General features: G+C 50.0%; 2 long non-coding RNA genes across 2 annotated transcripts; one reads left to right on the forward strand and one right to left on the reverse strand.

Moving 5' to 3' along the window:
• Positions 1 to 262: 262 nt before the first annotated feature.
• LOC140000307 (uncharacterized) lies at positions 263 to 11,537 on the forward strand. Its single transcript, XR_011805476.1, has 2 exons — positions 263 to 3,147; positions 10,417 to 11,537. It is a non-coding gene; the product is annotated as an uncharacterized lncRNA (long non-coding RNA).
• A 4,879-nt stretch (positions 11,538 to 16,416) lies between these two features.
• Positions 16,417 to 17,722, reverse strand: LOC140000388 (uncharacterized). Its single transcript, XR_011805528.1, has 3 exons — positions 17,271 to 17,722; positions 17,018 to 17,077; positions 16,417 to 16,608 (listed from the first exon to the last, which is right to left on the reverse strand). It is a non-coding gene; the product is annotated as an uncharacterized lncRNA (long non-coding RNA).
• Between the last annotated feature and the right edge of the window lie 500 nt (positions 17,723 to 18,222).

The raw sequence follows: 18,222 nt of genomic DNA on the forward strand, positions 1-18,222 counted from the left end.
TAAGAGCAAGGTGGTGTACTGAGATGGGTGTCTGCAAACTTCGATGAAATAGGGGGTTGTGGTTTAAACCAGCCGGCAGCTAAACACCACACAGCTGTTTGCTCACCCTCCTCCCTCCTTCTCTGGGATGGGGGAGAGAAACGAGAAAACTGAAGCCTGTGAGTAAAGACAGTTTATTAAGACAGGAAAATAATAATAATAATAATAACAACAACAACAATAATGATGATAATAGTACTACTACTAATCCTGTGTACGAAACTAGTGATGCACAATGCAGTTGCGCACCACTCACAGATGCCCAGCCTAACCCCGAGCAGCCAGCCCCACCACCCCGGCTAGCCACCCCTTATATATTATTCAGCATGACATCAGGTGGGACGGAATACCACTTTGGCCAGCTTGGATCAGCTGTCCTGGGTTTGTCCCCTCCCAGCTCCTGCTGCACTCCCAGCCTGCCTGCTAGCAGGACAGAGTGAGAAGCTGGAAAGTCCTTGGCTCAGTGTAAGCACTGCTCTGCAACAACCAAAGCATCAGTGTGTTATCAACATTCTTCTCCTAGATCCAGAACATAGCACCCTACCAGCTACTAGGAGGAAAACCAACTCTATCCTAGCTAAAACCAGGACAGAGAGTGAGCAAGGTGGACAAATGTTTGATATCCTCTGTCTGCAAGGCAGTTATGTCCGGAGTCCATCCAGTAAACTTTTGTATCTTTGAAATACCCGCTCCTGAAGTAGTCTAGGCCAAGTATTCACAGAGCATCTGGGCCAGTCTCAGTGGGGTGATTTTGCCACTCTTCTTCCACACAGTTAGACTCACTTCAGCCTCTAATGCAGTTAACTCTTGGGACCCCCCTGTCATTCAAGAAATGCAAATGGGTTCTGGCCCTTTGTAGCTTGATGGCATTACAGTACACTGTCCACTAGAACCTGATTCTTCTGTGGGTGTGATGTGCCAGGCTCAAAGTCCAATACACCCAATTGCCCCCATCTTCCTTCTGGCTTGAGGTCAGGCCTTTCTAGATCATGGTATTCATTATTCTATTTCACACAGAATTTCTAGGTTGGAAGAGACCTCAAGATCATCGAGTCCAACCTCTAAGTCCAACCTCTAGTTTGGAGGACTGCTGACTAGAAACTGGAGCAGCAATTTTCTCAGAAGAACCGCTTTTTGCCAATGTTTTTCCTTGTGCCTCATGCATCTATGCCTCTAGGGTGGAGGTAGGGTAGATTTTTGCATCCCGTTTTCTCATGGCCTCTTCATGGTCACACAGTCAAAACCATAGGGTGACATGTAGTATGCACCCACTATATCAACTTTATTGAGCAGAGGGATGCTTACACCTAATAGCTGAGCTATTGGTTCGTGCAGGTGGGGAGGAAGATGTATTCTCTTGTAGTTCTTGGACCTCTTGGGAAAGTTTCTCTCTAGACAGGATGCAGGCCCATAGGGAAGAACAGAGACTTTCTTTGTAATGCCAGAGTTGTCTAGCCAATTCATCCACCATGGGTTTCTCTTGGTCTTTCCAGCTCATTACTACCAACAAGTTAGCACAAGATGATGGTGCGCTCTGTAAAAACTTCTGCCACATGGGTCATGTGCACATGACTTCATCTGCATCTTTGGATAGCTGCTCATTGTCTAGGTTTCTACTAATCACCTTCAGCATGGCTAATTCCCTCAGGTACCGGATACCCCTCTGCATGGTGGTCCACTTGCCTGGTTGACAAGATTTTTCTTGAAGGGAGACCTTTCCTTAATGTTAACAGGAGTAAGTTCTTTTTTCCCCTTTTCCAATTGTTTTGTCAGCCAGTCTTTCCCTAGACGGGGATCCCAGCAGCTTTGCTTCCCTGCCCTTTAATTCCAGGCTATTGACCCCTTTCTTGGAGCACTGGTGCAGCCAAGTGACAATGTGCTCACCGAGATGATAGATGAAATCTGTCCCCATATCTTGTAGCTTATCCTAGGATAGGAATTGGTGGTTTCTGATGCTTATATGACCTCTGCTTCTTTGTCCTCCTGCTTCCATGATGGCACAACTTTGAGGAAATCTTCCTCATCTTCTTCTTCCCCCTTTCTTGTCTGGGTAGGAGTTTCTTTCCTTTCTTAAGAAAAACTGATTTTCACACCCATTGTTTACTCTTGCATGAAGAGGCAACCGATACTGGCACAAGTTGGTTCTCTGGCCCAGCCATGGAGCTCATCGCAGGGGCAGGAGTGGCTGCAGGGGCAGGAGTGTCTGCAGGGCCCAACACAGGAGTTGTTCTGTCTGCAGGGATTTTGGGATTAGTTGGAATGGCTGCAGGGTCTATTGCAGGTTTTGGAGTAGTGACAGGGCCTGCCACAGGGGTTGGTTTAACTTTGGGCCCACTTCAGGAGCTGGAGTGCCTGCAGGGCCTTTTGCAGTGTTTGGAGTGGCTTTGGACAGGCTATGGATCTGTTACAGGGGCTGACGTGTTGTGGTGTAATTGCCTGAAGTAACTAGGAAAATAAAACTAACATTCACATTTTTAAGGAAAAGGTACAGCATTGAAGAGGCATTCAGGGTAGGGCATAACTGCATTATTCCCTAGGCTCCCAACCTTAGATGCTATCGCGCTGGGGAAACTTGGTGTGCTAGCCCTAAGGAACAGCACGGAGCGTAGAGTGGAGTGGAGACACCACAGCTGGGCTCTGTAATCAGGTGGGGCCTCGATTGTTCTTGTGCACAAAGCTGCACTTTTTGCCACCCTAAGCCAAAGACCTGTCATGTTTTGACAAATGCTGTACCCTAGTGTACTTTTTGCTCATTATAATATCATTATAATACCAAAACACACCTCCATCCCAAAAGCTACCTGCCTCCAAGGTGCGACCACCCTTCACTGAGCATGCGCTTTGAATTTCTCGGAGCCTATTACTTTAAACAGAGATGGGAAAACTTTACACCAATCATAACTAAGATATGCTTGACTAGAGCCACTCAAGCTCCACCTAAAAGATAGAAAATAATATAAATTGGCCCAAGAGAGAGGGGATGGCAGGGAAGATACCACCGTCAGGGGAGATACCATCCCGAGGACATACAACATCCTTAGGACCTCCTGACTCCTGGGATCAGTCGACGGGCTGGGCCTCTCTTCCCCCCAATTGGGACGCCTTTGGGTGAGATCTGAATACTTGCTTATAAATCTCTATAGAGTCTTTGATCTTTTTAACGAGTTTTATTTCTAGGCTGCGCACCTGTAACACCTGTAACACCTGTAACATCTATAACATCTGTAACACCTCTAACACCTATAATACCTGTATATTTCATGCATACTAGCTTGCTTTTGCAGATAGTCACTATCATCGGCAATCCAAAAGAACCTGATTATCTGTTGCTGTAATAAACCGTACTTGATTGCATTGTGATAGCTCTCATTAAGTGCAACTAGGGTGAGGGTGGTTATCCGTGATAGTTCAGTGTTCTGAATCTAACCAGACCCCCAGACGGTTAATGCGTTTTTGGTGAATGTCTGACTGGACCCCCAGACAGTTAATGTGTTTTTGGTGAATGTCCGACTGGTTCAGTACTCTGAATCCGATCGGGCCCGTAACGGTTAATCAGCTAAACCCCTTAACGCGACAGTAAAATTGGTGTAGTCAGCAGGATTGCTATGGATAAACTACTGCAAAAATACAAATGTGCCCCTTCCCAGGCAGGGAAGGACTGTCGTGGTTCCGCTCGAGTGGGCAGCCGAGCTCCACCACAGCCGCTCTCTCACTCCCCCTCCTCAAAGAGGAATGGGGAGAAAATATGTGAAAAGGGCTCAAGGATTGAGATAAGGACGAGAAAATCACGCAATAATTATTGTAACGGGCAAACCAGACTCAGCATAAGAAGACAGATAGTAAGATTTATTGCTCATTACTAACAAGCTAGAGAAGTGAGAAACAAAGGAAAGAAACCAAAAGCACCTTCCCCCCTATCCACCCTCTTCCACCTCCTCCCCCCGAGCGGCGCAGGGGAACGGGGGAATGGGGGTTATGGTCAGTCTACAGCACTTCTTCTCTGCCACTCTTTCTCGGTCACTCTCGTCCCCTGTGCTGTGGGGTCCCACCTACGGGATACAGTCCTTGATGAACTGATCCGGCGTGGGCTTCCCACAGGCAGCAGCTCTTCCAGAACTGCTCCAGATATGGGTCCGTAGCACGGGGTCCATCCCTCAGGAGCAGACTGCTCCAACCTGGCTCCCCCACGGGCAGCAGCTCCTGCCAGGTCACCTGCTCCTGCGTGGTCTCCTCTCCATGGGCTACAGGTGTGGCCCAGAATCTGCTCCGGCAGGGGTCTTCCACAGGCGGCAGCCTCCATCGGTGCAGGGCCACCTGCTCCACCGTGGTCTCCTCCACACGCTGCAGCGTGGAACCCTGCTCCGCCGTGGTGCTCCATGGGCTGCAGGGGGACATCCTGCTTCACCAAGGTCCTCACCACAGGCCGCAGGGGACTTCTTCTCCGGCGCCTGGAGCACCTCTCCCCCTCCTTCTTCACTGACCTTGGCCACAGAGGCGCAAAACAACATGGCTTATTGGCTCAGATCTGGAAAACAATGGGGCCCTTCCCAAACATGGGGCAGCTTCTAGATCTTTCTCACAGAAACCACCCCTATGGCTCCCTGCTACCAAAACCTTGCCACGTAAACCCACTACAAGGAGTTTTCCCAAAAGTTTTGGAAAGATGAGGAGAAAGTGGTAGAGCGCATTGAGCAGTGTCAGGCTTCACAAAAGACTGGTCAAAGAAAGGGTAAAGGTGTGATTTGTGCTGTGTTAGGAGCCTGTTTGTCTTGTGCTCGGCAAAAAGCTAAGGAAACTCCTGCTCCCAAACTGATCTCTGATGCGGAACATACAGCTTTGAAATGGTGGCAGAGCTCAAGGAGGAGGTGGAGAGGCTGAGGGCCATCAGGGAGTGTGAGCGGGAGATAGACTTCTGGAGCAACTCCCTGCAGGGCCTCAAGGAGAGGTACCGGGGTGAGACACCCCAAACGGGGGTGGACCCCCTGCCCTGTCGCCGTCGGGCAGAGGGAGGGGATCTGGGAGTTGAGGAGGAGTGGAGACAGGTCCCTGCGCGACAGGGCAGGCGATGCCCTCCCCTTCCGGCCCCACCTTCCCAGGTGCCCTTACGAAACAGGTTTGAGGCCCTGGAGATTGAGAGACCACCAACTGAGGAAGAGATAGAAAGTGTTCCCAGGAGGATGCCTAGGGCGAGGAGGTCGACTCCACGCATCAGGACTGCCTCCACCAAGAAAGAAAGAAGGGTGATTGTCATGGGAGACTCTATCCTTAGGGGGACAGAGGGCCCTATTTGTCGGCCTGACCCTACCCGTAGGGAAGTCTGCTGCCTCCCTGGGGCCAGGGTCAGGGACGTTGCCAGGAAGCTCCCCAACCTGGTACGCCCCTCTGATTATTATCCTCTCCTGATAGTCCAGGCGGGCAGTGATGACATTGATGACAGAAGCCTGAAGGCTATCAAAAGAGACTTTAGGGGGCTGGGACGGTTAGTGGACGGAGCAGGAGTGCAGGTAGTGTTTTCGTCCATCCCTACGTTGACAGGGAGGGGTACGGAGAGGACAAGGAAAGCCCACCTGTTAAACACGTGGCTCCGGGGCTGGTGCCTACGCAGAAATCTTGGGTTTTTTGACCATGGGGCAGTTTACTCAGCACCTGGTCTGATGGCTGTAGACGGGTCCCTATCCTTTAGGGGAAAAAGGATCCTGGGCCAGGAGCTGGCAGGGCTCAATGATAGGGCTTTAGACTAGGTAAGAAGGGGGATGGGGCTGAAGCAAGGACTGTTGGGGCTGTGCCAGGAGGAGCAATGGCAAGGCCGGAGGATAAGGTAAAGGCCCAGCTGAAGTGCATCTACACCAATGCACGCAGCATGGGTAACAAATAGGAGGAGCTGGAAGCCATCGTGCAGCGGGCAGGCTACGACTTGGTTGCCATCACGGAAACGTGGTGGGACCAGTCTCATGACTGGAGTGCTGCGATGCCTGGCTATAGGCTCTTCAGAAGGGACAGGCAGCACAGAAGGGGTGGCGGTGTGGCTCTCTATATTAGAGAGTCTTTCCATGTTGTAGAACTCGAGGCTAGGAATGACAAGGTCGAGTCCCTTTGGGTTAGGATCGGCAGGGACAACAAGGCTAGTGTCCTGGTCGGGGTCTGCTATAGACCGTCGAACCAGGATGAGGAGACGGATGAGGAGTTCTACAGGCAGCTGACAGAAGTTGCGAAATCGTCAGCGCTTGTACTCGTGAGGGACTTCAACTTCCCTGACATATCCTGGAAGCACAACACAGCCCAGAGAAAGCAGTCTAGGAGGTTTCTGGAGAGTGTGGAAGATAGCTTCCTGACGCAGCTGATTAGTGAACCTACCAGCGGTGGTGCCCTGCTAGACCTTCTCTTCACAAACAGAGAAGGACTGGTGGAGGATGTGATTGTCGGGAGCAGTCTTGGGCAGAGTGACCACGAAATGGTGGAGTTCACTATTCTTGGCGAGGCCAGGAAGGGAACCAGTAAAACCACTGTACTGGACTTTCGGAGGGCTGACTTTGGGCTGCTCAGGACACTAGTTGGTGGAGTCCCATGGGAGGCGGTTCTGAAGGGCAGAGGGGTCCAGAAAGGCTGGGCGCTCTTTAAGAGGCAAATCCTAATGGCACAGGAGCAGTCTATTCCCATGCGCCCAAAGATGAGCCAGCGGGGAAGAAGACCAGCCTGGCTCAACAGAGAATTGTGGCTTGAGCTTAGGAGAAAAAAGAGGGTTTATAATCTTTGGAAAATTGGGCAGGCCACTAGGGAGGACTATAAGGATGTAGCGAGGCTGTGCAGGGACAAGATTAGGAAGGCCAAAGCTCATCTGGAGCTCAATCTGGCTACTGCTGTTAAAGATAACAAAAAACGCTTTTATAAATACATCAACACAAAAAGGAGGACTAGGGAGAATCTCCATCCTTTCCTGGATGCGGGGGGAAACTTAGTTACAAGAGATGAGGAAAAGGCGGAGGTGCTGAATGCCTTCTTTGCCTCAGTCTTTAGCAGCAATACCGGTTGCTCTCTGGATACCCAGTACCCAGAACTGGTGGAAGGGGACGGGGAGCAGGATGTGGCCCTCACTATCCACGAAGAACTGGTTGGTGACCTGGTACGGCACTTGGATGTGCACAAGTCGATGGGGCCGGATGGGATCCACCCAAGGGTACTGAGAGAACTGGCAGAGGAGCTGGCCAAGCCCCTAACCATCATTTATCAGCAGTCCTGGCTATCGGGGGAGGTCCCAGCTGACTGGCGGCTAGCAAACATGACGCCCATCTACAAGAAGGGCCGGAGGGCAGACAAAGTGACAAAGTGACGCGCTGGGTGGATGAGGGAAAGGCTGTGGATGTGGTCTACCTTGACTTCAGCAAGGCTTTTGACACCGTCTCCCACAGCATTCTCCTCAAGAAACTGGCTGCTCTTGGCTTGGACTGGCGCACGCTTCATTGGGTTAGAAACTGGGTGGATAGCCGGGCCCAAAGAGTTGTGGTAAATGGAGCCAAGTCCAGTTGGAGCCCAGTCACTAGTGGCGTCCCCCAGGGCTCGGTGCTGGGGCCGGTCCTCTTTAATATCTTCATCAATGATCTGGACGAGGGCATTGAGTGCACCCTCAGTAAGTTTGCAGATGACACCAAGCTAGGTGCGTGTGTCGATCTGCTCGAGGGTAGGAAGGCTCTGCAGGAGGATCTGGATAGGCTGCACCGATGGGCTGAGGTCAACTGCATGAAGTTCAACAAGGCCAAGTGCCGGGTCCTGCACCTGGGGCGCAATAACCCCAAGCAGAGCTACAGGCTGGGAGAGGAATGGTTGGAGAGCTGCCAGGCAGAGAAGGACCTGGGAGTGATGGTGGACAGTCGGCTGAATATGAGGCAGCAGTGTGCTCAGGTGGCCAAGAAGGCCAACGGCATCCTGGCTTGTATCAGAAACAGTGTGGCCAGCAGCACTAGGGAAGTGATTGTCCCCCTGTACTCGGCTCTGGTGAGGCCGCACCTCGAGTACTGTGTTCAGTTTTGGGCCCCTCGCTCCAAGAAGGACATCGAGGTGCTTGAGCGGGTCCAAAGAAGGGCGACGAAGCTGGTGAGGGGCTTGGAGAACAAGTCCTATGAGGAGCGGCTGAAGGAGCTGGGCTTGTTCAGCCTAGAGAAGAGGAGGCTCAGGGGTGACCTTATTGCTCTGTATAAGTACATTAAAGGAGGCTGTAGCGAGGTGGGGGTTGGCCTGTTCTCCCATGTGCCTGGTGACAGGACGAGGGGGAATGGGCTAAAGTTACGCCAGGGGAGTTTTAGGTTAGATGTTAGGAAGAATTTCTTTACTGAAAGGGTTGTTAGGCACTGGAACGGGATGCCCAGGGAGGTGGTGGAGTCACCATCCCTGGAAGTCTTCAAAAGACGTTTAGATGTAGAACTTAGGGGTATGGTTTAGTGGGGACTGTTAGTGTTAGGTTAGAGGTTGGACTCGATGATCTTGAGGTCTCTTCCAACCTAGAGATTCTGTGATTCGGTGTGATTCTGTGAAATCAGAGATTGAGGTGTTGAAGTCATCATTGGCCTTTGAAAGGGAGACGGGAAAAACATTAGGAATCAGAGTGGATAAACTTTTGGATGAAAATGACAAACTTGTGAGTGAAAATGATAAACTTGTGCATGAGGATAATCATCTTAAACAATTGCTGGAGAGGGTTAGTCATCTGTTAAACAAAGTACAGCCTTGCACTCCGGTCATACAGATTCGTGGAGGGCTGCATAGTGTAGAACCTGAAAGCTGGGACAGTGATTTCTGGTCTGACAGTGATGATGGTGTTGAAGAGATTTCTGATTCTGAACCCCAATCCATTTCCTTGAGACCTTTGGTTAAGACTGAGACTACTATTGATGATAATGATGAAATCCGCACTACTGTGCAAACAATTCCGTTGCCACCAGCAGAGTTGGTTAAAATACAGGAGAAGTTCTCAAGGCGGTCAGGGGAATCAGAAGTTGAGTATGTGTGTCGAGTTTCTCTTAAAGGAGGAGATCGAATGATGTTGTGTAAGGAAGAGGTAGGAGGCTTTTGGAGACCTGGAGTATTTTTAACCACCACACCAGGAGATGACCTGGCTGTAGCAGTACAGAAAGCAGCCTGTATTCAAGCGATATATGAAAGAGATGAATTTAGGAAATTCCCGATGTTAGCTCCTATTGATCCGGTTCGGTTAACCCCTCATCTGTGGACTCCCTGATTGTCTTAAGATGTTTGTAGCAAACACCCAAGATCACATACTAGCTGCTTGTAGGGATGATGATAGTGGTTGTAGGCGAAATCCTAACTCCCCTATTCCCACCTGGAGTGAATTGGTACAAGACATAGATAAGTACGGACACCGAATGGGCTGGATTAATTCATCCAGTATTAAATCCCAAGACCACTCTCGGCGAGTCCGCCAAATCCACACTAAAAATCCCAGATATCCCAAATTCAAAGAGAGGTTGAAACCTAATAGGGAACGAGGTGAGTTGTGTCGGCAAAAAACTCTTATCCCCGGGGAGGGCAATGAGCCACCCTGCTCAGCGGGCATTAGCAATTCAATGGCTCTCTAATGAACACTCTGACCCTATTATCGCTATTCCTGTTGAACCCCCAAAAATATTGGTAAATTTTCTTATTGATACCAGGACCCAAATGTCAGTAATTACACATGAGACAGCACAAACCCTGAGCATAACACCTGGTCAATGCAGGGTTAAATTCACGGGAATCAATGGTGTGGAAAAACAGTGCCCCACTGTAAAAATTTCACTCTGGTTGCCAGAGGAACAAAAATTAACCAGGGTAGAAGTATTAGTTGGTGCTGCATACACTAATATTTTAGGATTTGACAGACTGCATGGTTGTATGTGGAAACTCCCTGATGGAACTGTGTGGAGTTTCGCGACACATCAAAGGGATTCAGGCACCATGAGACTGAGCCTGTTACAAACATCCATACCCCTATCCCCTCTAAAATCATTAATGATCGGGCAGTATCTGTTGTCAGCAGCAGCACTTATGGGGATTGACGGGGTGATAACAGAATTGGAAAAAAGAGGCATTATTAAAAGGACCAATTCACCTTACAATTCACCAGTGTGGCCAGTAAAGAAACCAACCAGGCAATGGCATTTTACAGTGGATTACAGACAGTTAAATGCTAACACTACACCTTTGAATGCCACAGTTCCAAACATGGCAGAGATAGTGAAAGCCCTCTGTGTTTCTAACAGTAGCAATAGTGCTAACTACTCCCAAATATTTCTATGCATGGGAAATCAAAGATTGCTATTTCACCCTCTTTCTAACCCTGCCGGTTGAATACAACCGAGCATATTTTATTTTCTTTTGTGTTCACAGGAACCCTGAGCGAACTGTATAGGGACAGCTGGAAGATGACGAATCAACAGTTTGGATTAATGATGCTATGCTTTACCCTGACCTTGACGCAATTACAGACCTTAAAGGAAACTTAGCTACTGTGGCTGTGCTTGGAGCTGAGGTGTTTCACCATGGCATTTAACCATGTATTGTCACAGTATAGCAGTCACTGGAACATCTCAAAACAGAAAGGACCTAAATCTCTCTACTTTAGTTCTACATGGAAACAAAATATTTTCAAAAGATGAATGGAGTTGGAACAATTCTCTAAGAATGGCTGAACTTCAAGCCATGTCTGGATTCGTGGTCAAAGGATAAGAAGCCTCTGCCCCTGCAGATTATTGAAAACGAACCGACTCAGCTTCCCATTGGTCTAACTCCTTCCATCTTCAACACAGGTCCTTACATAATTAAAAATGTGGGACAACAACAAATTCTCTTTAACCCTAGTTGGTCCCTAAAAAGGGTAGAGCTAGCGCTGCACATTAGTATCTCTGAAATTAACTCACAATGTACCACCTTTCTGAGAACTGCCTACACCGGCTGGTTAGCATGGTTACATGGACGTTCTCCAAAACAATCTCAGCGCGTGCCATGGGATGCAACTGGGTTATTAGGGACAGGATTAGGTATCTTAAATAGCATTGATGCTGAGGTCTTAATGAGTAGAATAACTGCTACTACAGATGACCTAAGGAAACTGGAAAAACCAATAAAATAATCCTTATTGGCCTTAGGAGCAAATCAATGGCTTCTATCAGATGTTTTGCCCCATTGGAAACAAATTGAGGAAAATGATCATCAATTAATTGTAAATGCCCTTGGAAAAGCCCAAGGCAATACCTCCCTTGCCTTGAGTTGCATCCAAGCGCAGTTATGGATACAAGCTGTAGCAGCAGCTATTATTAGAGAGGGAGAAGGAGGAACTTTGCCCACTGAAATTTGAAAATTGATTTAGGATAATGCTTCAGAATTTGAAAAAGAATTTCAAGCTTGGTGGCAATTAGTCAACTTTACCCATTATGCAGAAAATGATAAAATTGTTGCCTTTATACTTACTATAAGTAATGCCACTGTATACAATGTATATCCAATCATTGCATTAGGACTCAATCATAATGGAACTATACTTTATCCTAAAGAGCGTAAAGTATGGGCCCATCAAAAGGGAGGAAAGTGGCAAACAATTGATGTAAATGCATGTATTGTGCATGAACAAAAAGGTTTCATCTGTGAAAGTAACACGCTGGAATCTCAAGACATTTCTCTTGACACTGAGCAAAATATTTGCCACTTTGAGATACATCCTAATGAAACCCTTGAAACTGTACTTGTATATATTGGGAAAGGTTGCGTTTGCATGAGAACTCATTGTGATTCTATAGTTGTAGATAATACAGTGGTAGATACCAGTAATCACTCTAATGTTTGTGTTTGCAATTTTACCAAAATTCTAGGATGTGATTTTAAATACTCAGTTCCTGTCTCTTCTTATCAACTTATTGCATCTAATTATATTCTGCTTCATGAACTGCTGCCTACTCCTATAGGAATGAACCTTACCTTGGTGAAGAAATTGCTGGTACATGAGGACCTGAAGCAGATGATGACACAAGTACGAGAAAATGGACACGACTGATTACTGTCCATCATGATACACAAGAAATACATCGAGTGATGGAAAGAGTAAAGAGAGATGAGAGACACCGTTGGTGGGACACTTTGTTTGGATGGTTGCCAGCTGCCAAGGGAATCTTCAACAAGATGCTTCACCCTGTTATTGTTCTGTTAATACTCACTGTATTATGTTTTATACTGACAATTAGTTTGTATGTTAAACTCTGGTTTATGATGAACTTTTAACGAGTTTTATTTCTAGGCTGCGCACCTGTAACACCTGTAACACCTGTAACATCTGTAACACCTGTAACACCTGTAACACCTGTAACATCTGTAACATCTATAACATCTGTAACACCTGTAACACCTATAACACCTGTGTATTTCATGCATACTAGCTTGCTTTTGCAGACTGTCACCATCACCGGCAATGCAAAAGAACCTGATTATCTGTTGCTGTAATAACCCACACTTGATTGCATTGTGATAGCTCTCATTAAGTGCAACTAGGGTGAGGGTGGTTATCTGTGATAGTTCAGTGTTCTGAATCTAACCAGACCCCCAGACGGTTAATGCGTTTTTGGTGAATGTCTGAATGGACCCCCAGACGGTTAATGCGTTTTTGGTGAATGTCTGAACGGACCCCCAGACAGTTAATGTGTTTTTGGTGAACGTCCGACTGGTTCAGTACTCTGAATCCGACCGGGCCGGATTAGAGAAAACTAATCTATAATCTAAGTTAGATGTTGTAGGAAGATGCTGTAGGATCAACGACAGGTCAACGTTGCAAGGAGCCGGGAAGTGCAACAAGGACTTGAGCTAAGCTGGTGCTCGTGTCCAGACATCCAACTCCACCTGCCTTGAGTGGCCACTTTGGCAGATGAAGACCTAATCATCAACAGTTCTTATGAACATTTTCCAAGAAAGACCTATGGAATGAGAAGATACACCTGCCTATTAATCCTGTCCTGTTAAATCCTTGTCCTGTTAAAGGACAAGGAATAATGATGAGAATGCTTGTATGCTAAAGTATGGGGATCTGAGTGTGACACAAATGTTATGGAATAAGGGGTGGCGGTTGTACTGGGTCTGGCTGGGATGGTAACTTTCCCGGCAGCAGCCCATACAGTGCCGTACTCTGCACTTGTAGCTGGAACAGCAGTGTTAACACACCAGTGTTGTGTCTACTGCTGAGCAGCAGTGGCACAGTATTGGGCCTTTCTCTAACCCTCCTAGGGGATGGGCGAAAAGTGAGGAGAGAAACATCACTAGGGCAGCTGACCTAAACCGATCAAAGGGATATTCCATACCATGGGATGTCACACTCAGCAATAAAAGGTGGAAACAGGAAGAAGAGGGGAGGGGTGGGCTCTCGTTGAGAAGACGTCGGTCCTCCTCTCGAACACCGGCTGCGTGCGTTGAGGCCTTGCTTCAAGGACGTGGTCAATCATCGCTCATTTGTGGGAAGTAGAGAATAATTTCTTTCCTCTGCACTTCCATATAGCCTTCATTTATTTTGTTTGTTTGTTTTCCTCCCTTCTTTTTATTTTCCCTTTTCCCCTCCCTTTTCCCCTTTCCCTTTTTATTTCCCCTTAGTTAAATTGTTTAGTTCATGGTAGTCTTTATTTAATTATTATAATTATTTCCCTTTAATTAAATTATCCTTATCTCAACCCGTGAGTTGTTCTTTGCTTTACTTCTCCCCCTCCTCATCTAAAGGAGGGGGAGTGAGAGAGCGTTTATGGGGTTTAGCTGCCCAGCACGGTAAAACCACCACACCCGGTCCTTGGGCGAAGACAATCCCACGAGTGGGTTTGCCTTTTCTCGAGGCAGGAGCAACCCACACTGCCTTCCCCATCCACCTTCCTACATGCACTACGGGAACTTTAGCTCCTTTCACAGTGTGTAGGGGTTTTGTTTCAGCAGGACCAGCACGGCTGTCAGACCCCCTATTGTTAACTAGCCAAGTGGCTTCTGGTAGATTTGTGTCCCATTGTTTCCACGTCCCAGCACCTAATGCTCGTAAGAGAATCACAGAATTTCACAGAATTTCTAGGTTGGAAGAGACCTCAAGATGATCGAGTCCAACCTCTGACCTAACACTAACAGTCCCCACTAAACCATCCCGAGCACAGCTGTCCTAAATCCATCCCAATAAAGAAATTTTAAGCGAGGGTGACAGAAAAGTCCCCTGCTTTTTCCCTTTCATATTCATTGATGTCATTGCCAGTCCAATACTAATCACAATCATTTTTTTTACATAGTTTTTAACAGTCCATGGTACCTCTCAACCTTCCCAGAAGCTTGCGTTTGATAAGGGATGTGCTACACCCACTCAACACCATGCCTCTTGGCCCAGAAGGTAAAAGGATTGTTTCAGAAATGACTCCCATTGTCAGACTCAATTCTCTCTGGTGTACCATGACGCCACAATACTTGTCTTTCCAGGCCCTAGACAGTGTTTCGGGCCGTGGTGTGGTTTACAGGGTACGTTTCCAGCCACCCAGTAGTTGCTTCTACCATGCTGAGTATGTACCGTTTGCCTTAGCGAGTTTTTGGGAGTGGTCCAATATAGTCAATCTGCCAGGCCTCACCATATTGAAACCCTAGCCATCTCCCCCTGTTCCAGGGAGATTTTACTTTCGTGGCTTTCTCGATTGCAGCACAGGTCTCACACTCATGGGTAACCTGTGTGATGGCCTCAATGGTCAAGTCCACCCCTCGATCACGAGCCCATCTGTAAGTGGCATCCCTCCCCAGATGTCCTAATGTTTCATGGGCCCATCGGGCTACAAACAGCTCACCCTCACGTTCCCAGTCCAGGTCCACCTGAGCCACTTTGATTTTCGAAGCTCGATCCACTTCTTCGTTGTTCTGATGTTCTTCAGTAGCGTGACTCTTGGGCACGTGGGCATCTGCATGACTGAATGACTAATGCCTGAAGATGCCCAGCTCCTTCCCAGTGCCCCCAGTAATGCCTGGAGACCCCTAATACCTTCCCAGTGCTCCCCAGTGCTGTCTTTAGCCCCCCCAGTTCTGTTCCAGTGCCACTCAGTAATGTCTGGAGATGCCTGGTTCCCTCCCAGTGCCCCCTAGTTCTGTCCTGAGTGCCCCCAGTTCTCTCCCAGTTCCCCCCAGTATTGCTCAGAGTCCCCAAGCACCCTCCCAGTGACCCCCAGTAATGCCTAGAGACCCCCCTGCTCCCTCCCAGTGTCCCCCAGTTCTGCCCAGAGGTCACCAGTACCCTCCCAGTAACCCCCAGTGCTGGCCCCCGTGCCCCAGTGTGCTCACAGTTCCTCCCAGTGCTCCCCAGAGTCCCCAGTGTACGCATCTAGTGCATCCCAGTACCCTCCCAGCATCCCCAAGTGATGCCCAGAGCGTACCAATTCCTTCCCAGTGCCTCCCAGCACTGCCTGGAGACCACCCAGTACCCTCCCAGTGCTCCCCTGAGCCACCAGTACCCACCTAGAAGTAGCTAGAGCCCCCAGTACTCTCCCAGTGCCCCCCAGTACTGCACAGAGCCCCTCAATAACACCCCAGTGCCCCACATTGCTGTCTAGAGCCCCTCAGTGTTCTCCCAGTGCCCACCAGTAATGCCTACAGGAGGTCTCTGGGCATTACTGAAGGGCACTGGGAGAGTGCTGGGAAGCTCTGAGCGACACTGGGGGGCGCTGGAAGAGAGCTGAAGATCCGCAGGCATTACTGGGGGGGGGCACTGGGAGGGTGCTGGTGGGCTCTAAGCAACACTGGGATGCATTGGGAGGGAACTGGGGACACTCAGGACAGCGCTAGGGTCACTGGGAGGGAATTGGGGGGGTCTCCAGGCATTACTGGGGCACACTGGAACAGAATTGAGGGGGCTGAAGACAGCACTGGGGGGCACTGGGAGGGTGCTGGGGGGCTCTGAGCAATACTGGGGGGGCACAGGGAGAGTACTGAAGGTCCATAGGCATTACTCGGGGGCACTGGGAGGGTGCTGGGGGGCTCTGGGCAATACTGGGGGGGCACTGAGAGAGTGCTGAAGGTCCATAGGCATTACTGGGGGGCACTGGGAGGGTGCTGGGGAGCTCTGGGCAACACTGGGGGGCACTGGGAGGGTGCTGGGGCCTCTAAGCAATATTTGGAGGCACTGGGTGGGTTAACCACTTGCTAGACACCTCTAGATACAGGCACAGCCAGGGATTCGGAAGCTTTTAGAGGGTTCCAGGGATTCAGAAATTCTTTGAAGGTTCCAGGATGGGTCAGGAGAAAAGGGACCCATAACAGGAACTTGGAAGATTGGGTCTACTCCTGGAGAGCTGAACGTTAGGCTTGTTACAAATGAAGTCTCAACTCGATCTGAATTTAGTCATACTTATAAAATGGGTAATATTTAAAGATTTATAGTAATATTTACAAAAGGGTTTTGGGGACTGCTGCGGGGCTAACAGCAGCACAGCAGTCAAGATAGCAGTTCTGACATTCTGTAACGCCTTGACGTCAGGATCTTGGTGGTTTGAACTGTCGTGTAACGGACCGTGGGATTCGGGTCGTTACATAAAGGCTGGAGGGCTGCAAAAGAAAGAAGAGCAGAGATGAAAACCCACTCCTTGCAGAGATCCCCAGGCATCCCCTGCAGACCATGCCAGCCCCACTCGACTCTTCCCCAGGCCAGGAAGAGGCAGTTTCATCTCCCTCTTCATCCAGGTTGCGTGCTCTACAACAGGCTCCCACCTTCTGTCAGCCTTACTGCCCTTTCCCCTGACTCTTCCTCAGGGACACTCAACCCTTTCAGCGGCACTGCCCAGCTCCAGGCTGGGAGGCCATTCCCTGACACCACGGGCTACCCCGTCTCCTCTCCCTCGTTCCTATGGCTGCATTGCTCCTCCGCCCCGAAGCATTTCCCTGGAGCAGGGCAAGGCACGGGGGCCTCTGCCGCTGTCCCCCCAGCCCTAGCACACCCCCCACTGCCCTCACTCACCGCTGAGGATTTCATTCAGCTTCTCCTCGCTCTGGTCCTCGCAGTAGCGCGCAGCAAGACCTAGGCACAGAGATCCCATCAGAGCCCCACTCCCCAGCACGCTCCCAGCAGCGCAGCCCCTGGCCTGGCCAGCCAGGCTGTGCCCCCTCCTGCACCCTGGAGCAAGGGCCCAGTCGGGGGGTCCTGGGGGCAACAGGGCTGTGCCTGGGGCTGCCAAAGGCTGCCCCAAGAGGGACCCAGGGGCTGGGCTCACCAATGAATCTGACGGCCTCAAGTCGCAAGTTGGTCTGAGTGGCCTGCAGGTAGGGCTGGCTCTGCTGCAGGTATTCTTCTACTCTGCCTCTGTCCTGCTGCAGCTGGAGAGAGAGAGAACGCAGGGTCACGGGGCTTGCACACCCTCTCCAGGGTCTCCTCCAGCATCCTGGGGGCAGGGAGGGCAGAGGGGCCTGCAGAACAGCCCCCTGGGGCTCTGTGCTGGCAGGAAGGGAGCGAGGATGCGGCTGCAGGCAGCAGGCTCTGGCCGGGCATGTTTGCCCAGCTGGGGCAAACCAAGATGGGTCCTTACCAAGCACTCCCCAATCCTCCACGTCTGTTCTGTCTGGGCCAAGCGCTTGAGCTCCTTGCGTCGCAGAAACTCTGCAGCCACGGCGAGAGCTTCCCCAGAGGCCTGCGGAGCAGCAGAGGTTGGGAGGTAGCAGCACAGCCTTGGGAAGGAGACCCTCTGTCCCCTCCTCTTGGCAGGGCTGCGAGCCTTTCCCAGCGTGTTATGGGAGGCTGTGGTGGGGGGCAGCGTGCACTGGGTTCAGTGGCCAAGGCAAGGCCACGGGACAGCCACCATCGGAGGCAGCTCATGCTGCCGGCCAGAGATCCCCCAGAGCAACCCTGTGGTGTCGGCACAGCCTTGCCCACGTAACTGCTCAGCTCTGAGATCTGTACCTTTGCTACGCTCTCACTCTGGTCTCTCATGTGAAAGTAGAGTGGGAGAAGGCTCCTGTGCACTGTCCTCTTCATTTTCTTCTTCCTTTGCCGCAGCACAGCCTCCACTACGGCTTGGAAGAGGCAGATGGAGTGCTCCTGCACCTGGCTGGACGCCTGGCAGGGAGGAGGGCAGGAGGAATTTCAGCATTAGCATGGCTGATGTGAAGGGAGCTCACAGCACTGTGAGATGCTTCAGCGCTGGATCCTTCCCAGAGGAGCTGCTCAGG

Source organism: Anas platyrhynchos, chromosome 33, assembly GCF_047663525.1.
Source record: "Anas platyrhynchos isolate ZD024472 breed Pekin duck chromosome 33, IASCAAS_PekinDuck_T2T, whole genome shotgun sequence".
Taxonomy (NCBI): Eukaryota; Metazoa; Chordata; class Aves; order Anseriformes; family Anatidae; genus Anas; species Anas platyrhynchos.